This window comes from Polypterus senegalus, chromosome 9, assembly GCF_016835505.1.
Source record: "Polypterus senegalus isolate Bchr_013 chromosome 9, ASM1683550v1, whole genome shotgun sequence".
Lineage (NCBI taxonomy): Eukaryota > Metazoa > Chordata > Cladistia > Polypteriformes > Polypteridae > Polypterus > Polypterus senegalus.
This window is the reverse complement of record NC_053162.1, coordinates 177,926,979-177,943,153: the sequence shown is the minus strand read 5'-3', so window position 1 is coordinate 177,943,153 and position 16,175 is coordinate 177,926,979. Positions and strand designations below refer to the sequence as shown.

The following is a 16,175-nucleotide window of genomic DNA, read 5'->3' as shown; positions in this document are numbered from 1 at the left end:
AGTAAAAGGGATATCGTTAAGCCGATGTTAGTGACCAAGTGACTTCGTCTTTCTTCAGATGTTTCATTTTGCTGACATGCTGGCCCTGCTTGTGTTATTAGTAGCTAAGCGAGTTTTCTGCATCCGCGCCGGGCAGACAGACAGACACACTTCCACATGTAGACGTTTATATATAATTTAATTAAAATGATAATTTTTCCCTTCCTTAGTTCCCTTACATTTTTTTTTCAGTTCCTCGAAATGGCCTTGATCTGTGATTTTGGAAATCTGGCAATCCTAGCCTGAATACTTCTAGAAATGAGAGATTTCACTTCTGAATTTTTAATAAATCTGCAAAACCTTTCCGAAAGCCTGTTTTCACTTTCTCATTATGGTCACTGCTAATAATACAGCCTAAGGAGTCCAGTGCTGAGATGGGAGAACCGGTCGGATGGACGGCCATTTTAGCAGCACTCTGGTGTTTACAATACCATGGCAACATGGAAGCCAGTCCTGACTAAAAGGCAAATGGTGGCATTTAAAGGACTCTGGGAGCATGAGGAGAAAGATTCTGTGATCTGGTGAGACAAAAATTGAACTCTTTGGGAAGAAATCAAAGCACTCTGTCTGGTGTAGACCAGGCACTGCTCATCACTTGCCTAATGCCATTGCTGTGGTGGCACAGGGACATGGAGATTGGTCAGAATTGAGGGAAGGAGGAATGCATTGAAATACAAAGAGGTACAGTAAGGAAAGAAAACCTGCTCCAGAGTGCAGACCACCTCAGGCTGGGGCAATGTTTCACCTTTTCAGCAGAGCAATGACCCAAAGCATATTGCCAAAGCAATGGTGGCTTTGAGACAAGTCCCTGTTTGCCCCCAGCCAAAGCCCACACTTAAATCCCATACAACATCCATGGAAAGAGTTTAAGATGGTGATCCACAGATACTTCCCATCCAATCTAATGGAGCTTGAGGGGTACCTGCCAGGAACAATTCCAGGTGTCCCCAAGCTTGTAAAGACTTATCAATCATATTCAAAGGTGGCATTTCTGCCAAAGGTGCTTCTACAAAGTACTGAATTAAGGGTCTGAATGCTTCAATGACTGAGAGATTTCAGTTTTTGATTTCTAACAAATTTTGTTAGAAATCAAAGCATTCTCATTATAGGTATATTGAGTGTAGATTGATAAAAGAGGAAAATTGATCCATTTAAAATTAAATCTACAAGGGGTCTCAATACTTTCTGAATCCACTGCATGCCGAAAACCCACAAACTGTAATTGCTTGGTGTTAAACTTGCACCCCATATCTGATTAACGGTGTTTACCAACAACATCTATGGCTCTGATTTGCCATCAGGGAAGACCAACAAGAACGACAAAATGTGCGGTTTATGATTTCAAGTAGCTCCTGCAGTTTCTGCATCTAGCAAAGCATCTTTGATGTTTACTTCACCTGTGATATAAAACCTGTGTCCAATATCTCTGTAAGTGTGTCATCAATAAGCCATTACCCATAAGTGACAGGAAGTAGCAGTGTACCCACTGCCCGTCTCATTTTGCAGAATTATGCCCACACTAAATATCTGCACTTTTTGGAGACTAGGAGGCTGGGCCCCCTGCTACGTTTCGCTCACCCACCCGCTTCCCCTGGAGCCATTTCTTGTCTCTGCCACTTGTGTTGTGAAGGAGGGAGGTTTGCTGAACACACGCTAAGGAGATGCGGACGGATCAGCCGCTGGCTTGCTGCTGCTACTGCCAAGCTGCGTGTTCATCATTTAAAAGCCTGTGCAGCAGCTGTCCTTTTGTCTCAGTGCCTTGTCTTGCGGGTCATTATAGTGTCTCCGAGAAAATCACATATCGTCTCCTTCCAAGATTATTATTATTATTTTTTTTTTTTTTAAGAACAGAGAGAAATAACCTCATGCCCAATATCTGTGGAACCGTGAAGCATTATGGATGCATCCAATATCTGTCTAAATACAATAAGTCGCATTACTCATCTATTCAGTAAGTGTATATTTGTATACAAATCTGTCTGCTGACTTAATCTGATCTAAATACCTTTGGTGGCACCATGCAAAGTATCTGCTGGCCTAAGATACACAAAGCCAGTGCCCAGTATCTGCATAAGTACTAAAGACAGCAGCGTGCCTAAGCCCAATATTTTTTCAAATTGTGTTGTATGAAGCCTGCCTCCAATATCTGCACAATTATGGAGCATTACATTAATTCCCAATATCTTTAAGATACAAAAACTGGAATCATACCCACATCCAGTATCTGCTTAAATATCTAGCATTACAGCTGTGCACCAGATCTAAATAATTGTGTTGCATGAAAACGGCACCCACAGCAAGGATGCTTGTACCCAATTGTGTTATACTGTGAATTAAGAAATTATTTGGACCCCTTCACGATTTTCACATTTTGTTATGAAGGCAGCCTTGTGGTAAAATCATTTCAACTCACTTTTTCTCTCATCAAGTTAACACTCAATACCCAGAATGACAAAGTGAAAACAGGATTTTAGAAATCTTTGCAAGTTTATTAAAAAAAATTCAAAAACTGAAATATCACATTAACACAAAGATGTCAACCCTTTACTATGACATATGAAATCTGGCTTGGGGGCATCCCATTCTATTGATCACCGCCGAGATGTTTCTACACCCTGTTAGGACTCCACCTGTAGTCAATCGAATCGATTGGACTGATTAAGAAAACAACATACCGGTCGACAGGAGGTCCAGCAGATAAGGAAAAACCAAGCCATGATGTCGAAGGAATTGCCAGCAGAGCTTAGAGACAGGATTGTGTCAATATGCAGACCAAAGGAAGGGTACAAAAAACATTTTGGCAACATTGAAGGTTCCCAACAGCACAGTAGTCTTCATAATTCCTAAATGCAAACATCTGCAGACAGTGAAATAGTGGATGCCCTAAACTTACATTTTTCTGAAGTCTTCACAAGTGAGCAAATGGATAGCCGCCCAAAGGTAAACGCGACTACTAAGGAGGTACTGAGGGATTTGGAAATTGTAGAGAGGGAGAAGAGCTGCGGAGATTAAATAGGCTGAAATCAAACAAATCACCAGGACCAGATAATGTTCACTCTCGAGTTTTTAAGGAGGCTGGCGAGTGCAGATAGAAACCCTTGACTCATATTTTTAGGAAGTCACTGCGCACTGGAGAGATTCTGAAGAACTGGAAAATGGCAAATATCATCCCATTATATAAAAAGTGTGACAGGGCAGATCCAAGCAACTATAAGCCAGTAAGCTTAACATGAATCACAGGAAAAGTAATGGAAGGAATTATTAAGGATAAGATTGAGCAACACATGGCAAGGACAGAACAGTCAGTGTGGGGTCAGAAGAGGGAGGTCGAGTTTTACTAATATGCTGGAATTCTACGAGAAGGCAACAAAATGATACAATCAAAGTGGAGCAGATGATATTATTTATCTTGAATTTCAGAAAGCATATTGATAAGATGCCACATGAGAGAGTGGGCATCAAATTAAAAGAAGTGGCAGTTCAGGGTGATTTTTTAAGATGGGTGCAGAATTGGCTCAGACACAAGAAGCAGAGGGTGATGGTGCGAGGAACCTCATCAGAATTGGCCAATGTTAAGAGTGGTGACCAGCAGGGGGCAGTGCTGGGGCTGCAGCTATTTTAATATATATCAATGATTTAGATAGGAATATAAACGACAAGCTGGTTAAGTGAGATGATGATGATGATACCAAGACAGGTGGATTAACAGATAATTTGGAATCCGTTATATCATCACAGAAGGACTTGGACAGCAGACAGGTTGGGCAGATTTGTGGCAGTAAATGTAAAGAATTACACAGAGGAGTCAAAATGTGAGGTTTGAATACACAATGGGCGGTCGGAAAATCGAGAGTCCACCTTATCAGAAGGATTTAGGAGTCGTAGTGGACTCTAAGCTATTGACTACCAGACGGTGTTCAGAAGCCATTAAGAAGGATAACAGAATGTCAGGTTATATAGCGCCTTGATGTGTGAAGTACAAGTCACAGGAGGTTCTGCTCAGCTTTATGCCACACTGGTGAGGCCTCATCTGGAGTCCTGGGTGCAGTTTTGGTTTCCAGGCCATAAAAAAAAAACATAACAGCACTAGAGGGGGTCCCGAGAAGAGCGACTAGGCTGATTCAGGGGCTACAGGGGATGAATTATGAGGAAAGATTAAAAGAGCTGAGCCTTTACAATTTAAGATGGAGAGAGTAACAGGAGACGTGATTAAAGTGTTTAAAATGATGAAGGGAATTAATCCAGTGGGTCGAGATGGTGACTTTAAAATGAGTTCATCAGGAACACGGGAACACAGTAGGAAATTTGTGAATAAATTTTGCACAGACATTAGGAAGTTTTTCTTTACACAGAGAACCACAGGTCTTTACATTTTCTTGTGAGTGTAGCTCCTCCATGTCTAACCTGTTCTGACACAAGGAACAAGCAGGGATCTTATTGGCAATGACAGAGATGTGATGTTATGTGATGTGTCATGTTATTTACAGTGGGATGCAAAAGTTTGGGCAACCTTGTTAATAGTCATTATTTTCCTGTACAAATCGTTGGTTGTTACGATAAAAAATGTCAGTTAAATATATCATATAGGAGACACACACAGTGATATTTGAGAAGTGAAATGAAGTTTATTGGATTTACAGAAAGTGTGCAATAATTGTTCAAACAAAATCAGGCAGGTGCATAAATTTGGGCACCGTTGTCATTTTATTGATTCCAAAACTTTTAGAACTAATTATTGGAACTCAAATTGGCTTGGTAAGCTCAGTGACCCCTGACCTACATACACAGGTGAATCCGAGTATTTAAGGGGGTCAATCGTAAGTTTCCCTCCTCCTTTAATTTTCTCTGAAGCGTAGCAACACGGGGGTCACAAAACAACTCTCAAATGACCTGAAGACAAAGATTGTTCACCATCATGGTTTAGAGGAAGGATACAGAAAGCTGTCCCAGAGATTTAAGCTGTCTGTTTCCACAGTTAGGAACATATTGAGGAAATGGAAGACCACAGGCTCAGTTCAAGTTAAGGCTCCAAGTGGCAGACCAAGAAAGATTTCAGATAGACAGAAGCGACGAATGGTGAGAACAGTCAGAGTCAACCCACAGACCAGCACCAAAGACCTACAACATCATCTTGCAGCAGATGGAGTCACTGGGCATCGTTCAACCATTCGGCGCACTTTACACAAGGAGATGCTGTATGCGAGAGTGATGCAGAGGAAGCACAAACAGAGCCGCTTGAGGTCTGCTCAAGCACATTTGGACAAGCCAGCTTCATTTTGGAATAAGGTGCTGTGGACTGATGAAACTAAAATGGAGTTATTTGGGCATAACAAGGGCGTTATGCATGGAGGAAAAAGAACACAGCATTCCAAGAAAAACACCTGCTACCTACAGTAAAATATGGTGGTGGTTCCATCATGCTGTGGGGCTGTGTGGCCAGTGCAGGGACTGGGAATCTTGTCAAAGTTGAGGGACACATGGATTCCACTCAGTATCAGCAGATTCTGGAGACCAATGTCCAGGAATCAGTGACAAAGCTGAAGCTGCGCGGGGCTGGATCTTTCAACAAGACAACGACCAAACACTGCTCAAAATCCACTAAGGCATTCATGCAGAGGAACAAGTACAACGTTCTGGAATGGCCATCTCAGTCCCCAGACCTGAATAGAATTGAAAATCTGTGGTGTGAGTTAAAGAGAGCTGTCCATGCTAGGAAGCCATCAAACCTGGATGAACTAGAGATGTTTTGTAAAGAGGAATGGTCCAAAATACCTTCAACCACAATCCAGACTCTCATTGGAACCTACAGGAAGCGTTTAGAGGCTGTCATTTCTGCAAAAGGCGGATCTACTAAATATTGATTTAATTTCTTTTTGTGGTGCCCAAATGTATGCACCTGCCTGATTTTGTTTTAACAATTATTGCACACTTTCTGTAAATCCAATAAACTTCATTTCACTTCTCAAATATCACTGTGTGTGTCTCCTATATGATATATTTAACTGACATTTGTTATTGTAACAACCAACGATTTATACAGGAAAATAATGACTATTAACAAGGTTGCCCAAACTTTTGCATCCCACTGTAGATTAATTTTTTTGAATCCAGATATCTTTCTAATAGATGTATGTCAATGGCAGGTTCGGAGGTGTGGTGTAGAGCAGTGGTTTTTAACCCTTTGCACTCTGTCCTATTGTTTTGGACCCACCGTCAGGACTGAACAATAATGCAAACTATTTTGAAAAGCTGCATGAAATCATTCATTCCCTCATTGTTACAATTAAAGAACAGAGTATTACCAATAAAATGCCATACCGCATACCACGATACCACATTGGAATGTTTTACTTTCTTCCCTCAAAGATGGCCAAATTGCCGTATCACAACACCACCTGTTAACCCCCGAATGCGCCAATCTTTCTTGGACATCCTCATCTTCGTAGTTACATTTCAGTTGTACTCCTAATAGGCTACACAGACATAGAATTATCATATTCTTCAGGGATTTGAAATCTTTACTGATCTCTACTTTTCTCTGCTGTCATTTCCGGTTTGTCACCTGATCAAGGCACCGTGCAGCCATCTGCGATGCTGGAATGAAAGCAGGTGCCCCAAGTTATCCACGAGATCAACTTCATCGAATCCTCTCATATGACACCTTGAAACAAAGAGGAATGACTCAAGAACATTTATTTTAGGTAGCATGCCCAGTGGAGGCTGGGTAGTCTTTTGGCATTGGAACCCATGCTGATTTTGTATTTTTCTACAGCTTATGTGGGGTTTTTTTGTTCTCCATCCTCCCGGTCATCTGACTTTACGACTGGACTCATCTTGGGGACTTGCATCATGACATCGTATATAAGGACGTCCTCTTCTACAAGTCATGTATCTGTTTTTAAGATTATTTAGATGTGTTTTTCCTTTGTTACTTATTCATTATTATTCCTGCCTAATCTTGTTTGCTTTCGTGAACTTTCTCTTTGAAATCTTGTAAAGCACTTTGAGCTCCACTGTTGGTATGACAATGTGCCATAGAAAGAAATGTTGTTGTCCTGATTCATTTGTGTACGATTTGATGCACAGATTTTTATCTCTCTATTATAAAAGAAAATCTGGAGACGAAAAAACCTCTTGGCAAAAGTCTCATCTCAAGTCCCGCCCTCCTCTCAACCATTTCCGGTTCACCGCCCGCCAGTCCTCTCACCTCTCATTGGTGTGAATGCTTTTGTCAGACACAGTTCCTGCGCTCTCAGCTCTTATACATTTTTACGTTTTCCTCACTTTAAGTTCCCAATAAAAGAAGACGTATTATGACCACATCTAACTGAAGAATTTCATCCTGAAGGGTTATCAACAGAAGAAATGAGAACACGCCAACACGGGCAATTCTAGCACCGAGAAACGATGACAAGATGTCGATCGGTTACACAGCCAATTGGTTAAATGCGTATCAATAGACTCTGCTGAAACAGTTGGTGCTGAAGGTGTGGAAGATGAAAACAGCAACTTACAATATCATGTTAACACCGTCCAGTCTTCCACCGGCCGAATTACTGTAGAAAGAAGGACGTATCATAATGTTATTGAGTAATTTATGTCTGAGTGATGGGCTATGCAATAGGACACGATTAGTTGTATTTTGGTCGAACAATTCTGACAAGTAAAATTTGAACAGGCGACAGGAAAGGTAATGTAGTACATCCTCAGGGGATAACATGAGCCACCAAAGGAGATCTTGATATGCCATTCGTATTAAAATGTTTACAGTTTCCCAATAGAATAGCTTTTACAAAGACAATTAACAAATCACAGGGACACACATTCGAAAAAGTCGGTTTATTTATTAGAGAGAAACAAACGATATTCCCTCATGGGGGAGTTATATGTTGCATTGTCACGATGCAAGTCCAAACACGGAATCAAAATTCAATGCGATATTGAAGAAAATTGAATTCCAAATAGTTTTTACTGAAGTTTTACAGTAGAAGTGTAAGTTTAAAAAGTATTTGCGTGTTCATTTCAAAGCTAAACAGAACGAAAACGTATAAAGAAACCAGGGCTGTGGAGTCGGTAGATAAATGCTCCGACTCCAACTCCTCAGTTTCTAAATCTTCCGACTCCGACTCCCCGACTCCTCTGTATGTACGTACTATGCTAATGTATTTTCTACATCCATTGAAGGAAAGGAAGGCAACATACATGTCATTTCACCACAGAACTACTGGCTAGGAAGCCAACACTCTACTATAATGCCAGATTAAAGACTAACACAATTGATTGGCGGCCGCAGATTGCGGGTGTCCACATGGACGGCAGATCCAGCTTGCCGAAAATCTCGACCACCGCCCCCATCCAAAGTAATGTGATGCCTCTGTCTGCTGCAGTGGCTGTCTCCTCTGTCAGCCAGCCGGAAGTTTAGTGTATTGTGTCACTCACCGGCCAGCTGATCAGCAGGACGAGCCTCTGCTGGAGACCGGTAGGGAGATCTGTGTTCTCGGCTCCCTTTGCCCCTTCACTGGCGCGTAGCGCAGGGTAGCCGACGGAGCTGAGAACACACCAGATGATTTTCAGGCGTTTGACGCGTGATGACTCGTTGAACGGCCGAAAAATCGGCAGTGCATCTGTAAATGTATGGGGGGCTTTAGGCTAGGTGCACAGTTCCCTGTAACAGTGGAACACGACACAATGGAAAGCGGTGCCGCACCTTACCTGTGCATTACATCCCATATAGTGACGCATACAGTCAATGAAAAGCATGCTTCATGGTTACTTGACATGTTCGTTTTGTGGTAACATTATGCACTGCAAGCATTGGGCTTTATTCTTACAGCAGAGAAGTAGTTCATTATGACTGTTTGTGAATTGGGACATTTCAACTTACTTTTTTTAATTCCCAGTGTGGCCAGTGCAGGGACTGGGAATCTTGTCAAAGTTGAGGGACGCATGGATTCCACTCAGTATCAGCAGATTCTGGAGACCAATGTCCAGGAATCAGTGACAAAGCTGAAGCTGCGCCGGGGCTGGATCTTTCAACAAGACAACGACCCGAAACACTGCTCAAAATCCACTAAGGCGTTCATGCAGAGGAACAAGTACAACGTTCTGGAATGGCCATCTCAGTCCCCAGACCTGAATCGAATTGAAAATCTGTGGTGTGAGGTAAAGAGAGCTGTCCATGCTCGGAAGCCATCAAACCTGAATGAACTAGAGATGTTTTGTTTAAAGAGGAATGGTCCAAAATACCTTCAACCACAATCCAGACTCTCATTGGAACCTACAGGAAGCGTTTAGAGGCTGTCATTTCTGCAAAAGGCGGATCTACTAAATATTGATGTCATTTCTTTTTTGTGGTGCCCAAATGTATGCACCTGCCTGATTTTGTTTGAACAATTATTGCACACTTTCTGTAAATCCAATCAACTTCATTTCTCCTATATGATATATTTAACTGACATTTTTTATCGTAACAACCAACGATTTATACAGGAAAATAATGACTATTAACAAGGTTGCCCAAACATTTAAAATTTACCCAAAATTGTCTCTGACTCCGACTCCACAGCCTTGAAAGAAACGAATACCTCTAACGCAACACGAAACATAATTTTCTTTCAATTTATTATGTTTCACTATGGTTAATTACTCGCTGTAATGTAAAATAGTTAGGTCTATTATGCATATGTAACAATTCCCATGAAAAGAACAATCTGTTTAAATTGTACATCTGCATCCTCATACGCGAGTAGCAGAGCCACGAAGGGGCTAACACAGGGCTGGGTAAAGTCATTCCTGGAGGGCCGCGGGTTTTTGTTCCAACCCAGTTGCTTAATTAGAAAACAATCCTTGCCAATAATTACATTTCATGTCTTGGTAGTGCTTTAACTCTGCTATGTCAAGTCATTCTCGTATCCTAGATTTTTTTTCCATTCTAAGGATGTCATCCAAATACTTTGACGTGTAAAACCGATGGGTAATTCTCAGTCCTTCACTTTTTTCTCTTCTCTTTCCTTCCAAGTATTTAATTAAACCAAACAGTGCACAATAAATACACACAGGTGTAAAGGGTAACAAGCAAAATGGATAACTGCTGGTTTCTTTTGTCATTTGCATCTTATTGTTAATAAGTAGCAATTAAAAACTGCTGTTTAAGACTTCAATAAGCAATAAGGGTTCAAAATCTTAATGAGAGAGATAACTAAAATGAAGCAGAAGAGTTTCTAGAGCAAGAAGTGCTTCTTAGTAAGCAATTGGGTTGGAACAAAAACCTGCAGCCCTCCACGAATGACTTTGCCCACCCCTGGGATAACACGTAGTGCCCACTCGGGAGGTGGCGAGCGAAGGGAGCAGTGGGCAGAGCCCCCAGTTTTACTAAATGAGAAAACTTTGAAATGACACCACATTCCACTTTCTGTATACTGTATTTCAGAATCTTCCTTAGATGTTTTTGAATCTTGCAGTTATTGAATTTGTAATTTGGATAGAGAGTATAATTTATTTACCAAGTATATATTTTGACAAAGCAGGATCGGCCCTTCAACATTACACATAGGCCATAAGTCTTCAGTAATGGATCCGTATGTTATTTTCAAAACAGTAAAAGCGGAGAAAAGGAATCCTGTCTTTTTAGACAAAACATATTACATTATATTTTTTTCCTTGGTTTTCTAATGTTTGTTAGCTTATTCTAACACCTATGGAAATAGAAATAACATTCCAGGTGTGTTTTTTTTTTTTGGTAAACACGTTACTGAATTTTGCAACTTATTCTGCTACAACGTAGGTGTACTGATGTACCGAGGGAGTAAATGCTAACATTAATTTTATTTTAATTTTTTTCATTTTTATTACTATTTCATTTAATATTGTTGCTTTGTATCAGTATACTGCTGCTGGATTATGTGAATTTCCCCTTGGGATTAATAAAGTATCTATCTACTGTACAACAGAACTAATTCTCCTGGTGTAAAAAGTCTGAAAGAGAAATGTCTGACCTTCACTTTGAGATGCAGAACATGAATATTAAGTGAACAATGATGACGTTAAGGGCGGCACAGTGGTAGCGCTGCTGCCTCGCAGTTAGGAGACCTGGGTTCACATCCTGGGTCTTCCCTGTGTGGAGTTTGTATGTTCTCCCCGTGTCTGCGTGAGTTTCCTCCCACAGTCCAAAGACATGCAGGTTAGGTGCACTGGTGATCCTAAATTGTGCTTGGTGTATGTGTGTGTGCCCTGCGGTGGACTGGCGCCCTGCCCAGGGTTTGTTCCTGCCTTGAGCCCTGTGGTGGCTGAGATTGGCTCCAGCAGACCCCCGTGACCCTGTGTTAGGATATAGCGGGTTGGACACTGACTGACTGTCTGATGACGTTATAGCCAGTTAAATCAATCAAAGTAGCGGAAAACTGACATAAATGAGGCAGAGTTTAAAGGGTTACATTTTCAAAAGTGAAGGGGTCTGAACACTTTGTGAATGCACTCCACCAGTGCCCGAATTCTGCACCCCACCAACATCCAACTATAGCGCCTCACACATCTGCCAAGTGTTCACTTAAATCCAGGGGTGAATTCTGCATGAGCTGCTTTATACCATATGACCCTCGTCATTCTTGTTGGCTAAATATTAAGAAGTCACATGCAGATAATTACTACAGACCACCCTATGGCTGTTTATGCTCTGTTGGTCCAAATTGTAATGCAGATTTTATTTATTTATTTTTTGTTTTCCTCTGCCAGTCTCTTTAGCCTGTGTTTGCTCAAAAAGCCCCACTCTGCTTTCAGTTTCATTCTCTTTTTTTTTTAAAAAGTATTTTCAGTTGTTTTTCCTCCCCCTGTCCCCTTTTCATTGCGCTTGCGTTTGCCATGGTTACACGTGTCCAGTTCCACCATCTGGGGTCCTGGATGCTGAATTCCCCTAGGAGTGCCGTCCCGTCACTTGCAGTTCTTTCCCGGACTCGGACTCGGACTCGTCTGTCGCTCCCCAACTCCGTGTGTCTGACTCACCGCACCGAGCATGGAAGGCGGCCAGGCGGCGGGCCCCGGGCGGTAAAAGGGGACTGGCTTTAGACTAACCGTGACAGGCTGCTCACCCGGCACAAGTGCGCACGAGTCCCGTTACGAACACGTCTGCAACGGTGCAAGTGGGCTGTGCATCCCCACTGTCGTGCCGCTCTGCCACCGTATGCCGGCTGGCGGGTTAACTGTCACTTTTGACACATGAAGAGCTGTCACCACCTCACTGATGCACATGCGGCGGATTATTTTTTTTTTTTTTACATTTTTTAAAATTGTTTTACCCGATCCAGTTCCCCAACCCCCAACTTCGCAATTTAAGCAATGAAACTGCCGCGGCAAAGCTAAGCGAGTGACGCCGACAGCCAGGCAAGTCAGTAGCCCCCCGTAAGTTCACACCAACTTGAGCCCCTCGCGCCGCTCCGCGCTTCGCGTCTCCCCTCCCAACAAGTCTGTCCGAAGGCGCCCCAGCCCAGCGCACCCCCCCATGCCTCTTACCGCCTCGCTCCTCCGTTAATCGCGCGTCTCCTCGTTGTGTGTCTCAGTGTGTGTGTCTCTCTCTCTCTTGAACCCCGAGCCGAGGAGCCGCTGAGCTCTGCGCTCTCACTTTCTGCGCGTCGCCATTTTTTTGCTTTTTCCCGCGAATCATTTACGTTTTGCTTATGTAATTAACACCGGCCCGTCATCAGCAGCAGCCAGGAAGTCAGAGACTCAGAGCAGCAGCAGCAGCAGAGCGCGGCGGCAGACAGACAGCAGTAACACTGAGGGGCTTCGGACTCCCACCAAAGGCGAGGTGTGCGGGATCGGGGCAGGCGTGAACAATAATTATAAATATATATATATATATATATATATATATATATATATATATATATATATATATAAAAACTCCAAGCAGGGCGCGAGATGTGTGCGTAGGGTACGCGCGAGCAAAGCAAGTACAAGAAGTTGAGGAAACCGTGTGTGTGTGTGTGTATGAGCGAGGAAAGTGGCACGAAATTCAAAACACCGAAAGAAGAGAAAAAGGGCAGGCATTCGGGGAACTGAAATGTAATTTGAAAGACTGACACCCACACCGAATGGGAGTTCGGCCCCGTCCACACGGGCGTCACATCTTAGTTAGGGGGATGCGCTCTGAGCGACCTCGGCGCTGAAGTTGCGTTCTGTTGTGGCACTTAATTGACTTCAATATGACGTTACATTCGCTCTCGTTTGCCTCTGGTAAATGCCAACCTGCAGTCCAGATTGTACTTTCGTGTGTTTTCTTGCAGTCCAGGGTATTTTTAACCTATGGGCAGGGCCATCTTACCAGCATCATGGGCAAAGTAGTGGTGTGGGCCCCTGCTTTGATCAGAAATATTGTGGCCATACGTTGAGACGGTCCCGCCATGGGTGGGGGTTCGGGGCTTGGGTTCAAGCTTCCTCCATTATTGGATTCACAAAATATGGATCAGTTGGCTTTATTAGACCTGAAAGTTAACCTCCTTGTCATAAAAAATCCTCCTGATACGGCGATTTGCCAGAGAAAACATCGCCACTGCTACTGGGGTCACCCTGTGACTGCACAGCCTGTGTGTGTGTAATCTATGAACAAATATGAAAAAGAAAAGCTGGCACAACACCACATTACACGCCGGTCAACCAACATGCGAGTCAGTGTTAGTCCTGAGCACTGTAAAAAAAAACATTTATGCTAAAGTACTGGCAGCTGGGTTGCCAGAATTTTACTGTAATAAATAAGGCGACAATATTTTTAGGTGTACAAAAATTACGATTAAAAAACTGGCAGCTGGGTTGCCAGAATTTTACTGTAATAAATAAGGTGACAGTATTTTTAGGTCTACGGTATAACTTTGTAATAAGTGTTTTTTTCTTTACAACACATTCCAACAGAAGGGAATGTTTAACCATAACCAGAAATCCATGCACTGTAATAAAAATGCCCATCAATAACCCATTAGTAAGTACTGTCAGGGTCAAAGCCCAATATGCAGTTTGCATCAGTAAAGTAACAACAACCAATAGCAAACATGTAGCATTTAAATATACACATTGAAAACCATTCAGTGTTTGAGGAAGTTACAGCCCATTGTCTGGTGGGGAAGCAAAGTTTGCTTTTGTGGTGTTTGGTGTCCTACAGGTGTGCCAGCTTATCAAATACAACCCACCATAAATCAGCCTCTATAATCTCAATAAACCTTCAGCACACTGGGAACAAGATGTCAGCTAATTGTGTTTACGTTTTTTTTCCCTCCTGTTCAAAGGTATGCGGTTCACTAGGAACAACATTAGAACACTTTGGACGAGAACAGGCCATTCAGCCCAACAAAGCTCGCCAGTCCTCTCCACTTTATTCTTCCAAAAAAACATCAAGTCGAGTTTTGAAAGTCCCTAAAGTCCTACTGCCCACCACACTACTTGGTCGCTTATTCCAAGTGTCTATCGTTCTTTGTGTAAAGACAAACTTCCTAATGTTTGTGTGAAATTTACCCTTAACAAGTTTCCAACTGTGTCCCCGTGTTCTTGATGAACTCATTTTAAAATAACCGTCTCGATCCACTGGACTAATTCCCTTCATAATTTTAAACACTTCAATCAGGTCACCTCTTAATCTTCTTTTGCTTAAACCGTAAAGGTTCAGCTCTTTTAATCTTTGCTCATAACTCATCCCCTGTATCCCTGAATCAGCCTAGTCGCTCTTCTCTGGACCTTCTCTAGCACTGCTATGTCCTTTTTGTAGCCTGGAGACCCAAACTGCCCCCAGTACTCCAGATGAGGCCTCACCAGTGTGTTATAAAGACTGAGCAGAACCTCCTGTGACTTGTACTGCACACATCAAGACGCTATATAACCTGACATTCTGTTAGCCTTCTTAATGGCTACTGAACACTGTTGGAAAGTTGATAGCTTAGAGTCCACTATGACTCCTAAATCCTTCTCATAAGGTGGACTCCTGATTTTCTGACCGCCCATTGTGTATGTAAACCTCACATTTTGACTTCCTGTGTGTAATTCTTTACATTTACTGACATTAAATTTCATTGTCCACAAATCTGCCCGAGCCTGTCTGCTATCCAAGTCCTTCTGTGATGATATAACAGATTCCAAATTATCTGCTAATCCGCCTATCTTGGTATCCTCTGCAAACTAAACCAGCTTGTTCCTTCTATTCCTATCTAAATCATTTCTATACATTAAAAATAGCAGCGGCCCTAGCACTGCCCCCTGCTGGTCACCACTCCTAACTTCGGCCAATTCTAATCAGGTTCCTCACTCCATCAACCTCCGCTTCCTGTGTCTGAGCCAATTCTGCCCCCATCTGCACACATCATCCTGAACTGCCACTTCTATTAATTTGATGCCCACCCTCTCATGTGGCACCTTATCAAATGCTTTCTGAAAGTCAAGATAAATAATCTCATCTCCTCCACTCTGGTCGTATCCTTTTGTTGCCTCCTCATAGAATTCCAGCATGTTAGTAAAACACGACCTCCCTCTTCTGACCCCACGCTGACTGTTCCTAATAACTCCTGTCCTTGCCAGGTGTTGCTCAATCTTATCCTTAATAATTCCTTCCATTACTTTTCCTGTGATGCATGTTAAGCTTACTGGCCTATAGTTGCTTAGATCTGCCCTGTCACCCTTTTTATATAACGGGATGATGTTTGCCATTTTCCAGTCCTTCAGAATCTCTCCAGTGCACAGTAACTTCCTAAAAATATGTGTCAATGGTGTCTTATTTGTACTCTCCGGTCCTCCTTAGGAACTCAAGGGTGAATATTATCTGGTCCTGGTGATTTGTTTGATTTCAGCAGCTCTTCTTCCTTTACAATTCCTAAATCCCTCAGTACCTCCTTAGTAGTCCCTGTTACCACTTGACGGTTATCCACTTGCTCACACCTCAGAAAAATATAAGTTTAGGTAGTCCACTATTTCACTGTCTGTGTCTTTTAATTCCCCTTTGCTATTTCTGATGCACTTGACCTCCTCCTTGACTGTTCTTTTACTACTAAAGAATCTCTTGGGGTCTTCTTCCGCCTTATCTGCTGTATTTCTCTCCAGCTGTCTTTTAGCCTCCCTGATATCGTCCTTAATGGTTTCCCTCATGTTCTCATATGCTCTACAGTTCA

At 42.4% G+C, this 16,175-nt stretch overlaps 1 protein-coding gene across 2 annotated transcripts in view; it reads right to left on the bottom strand.

The window, feature by feature from the left end:
• Positions 1 to 13,268, bottom strand: part of phf19 (PHD finger protein 19) — a 158,763-nt gene extending 145,495 nt beyond the window's left edge. For both annotated transcript variants that reach the window (XM_039764401.1, XM_039764402.1), the window contains exon 1: positions 12,544 to 13,268. The gene's annotated coding sequence lies outside the window, so the exon portion shown is untranslated. The remainder of the gene's footprint in view (positions 1 to 12,543) is intronic.
• Between the last annotated feature and the right edge of the window lie 2,907 nt (positions 13,269 to 16,175).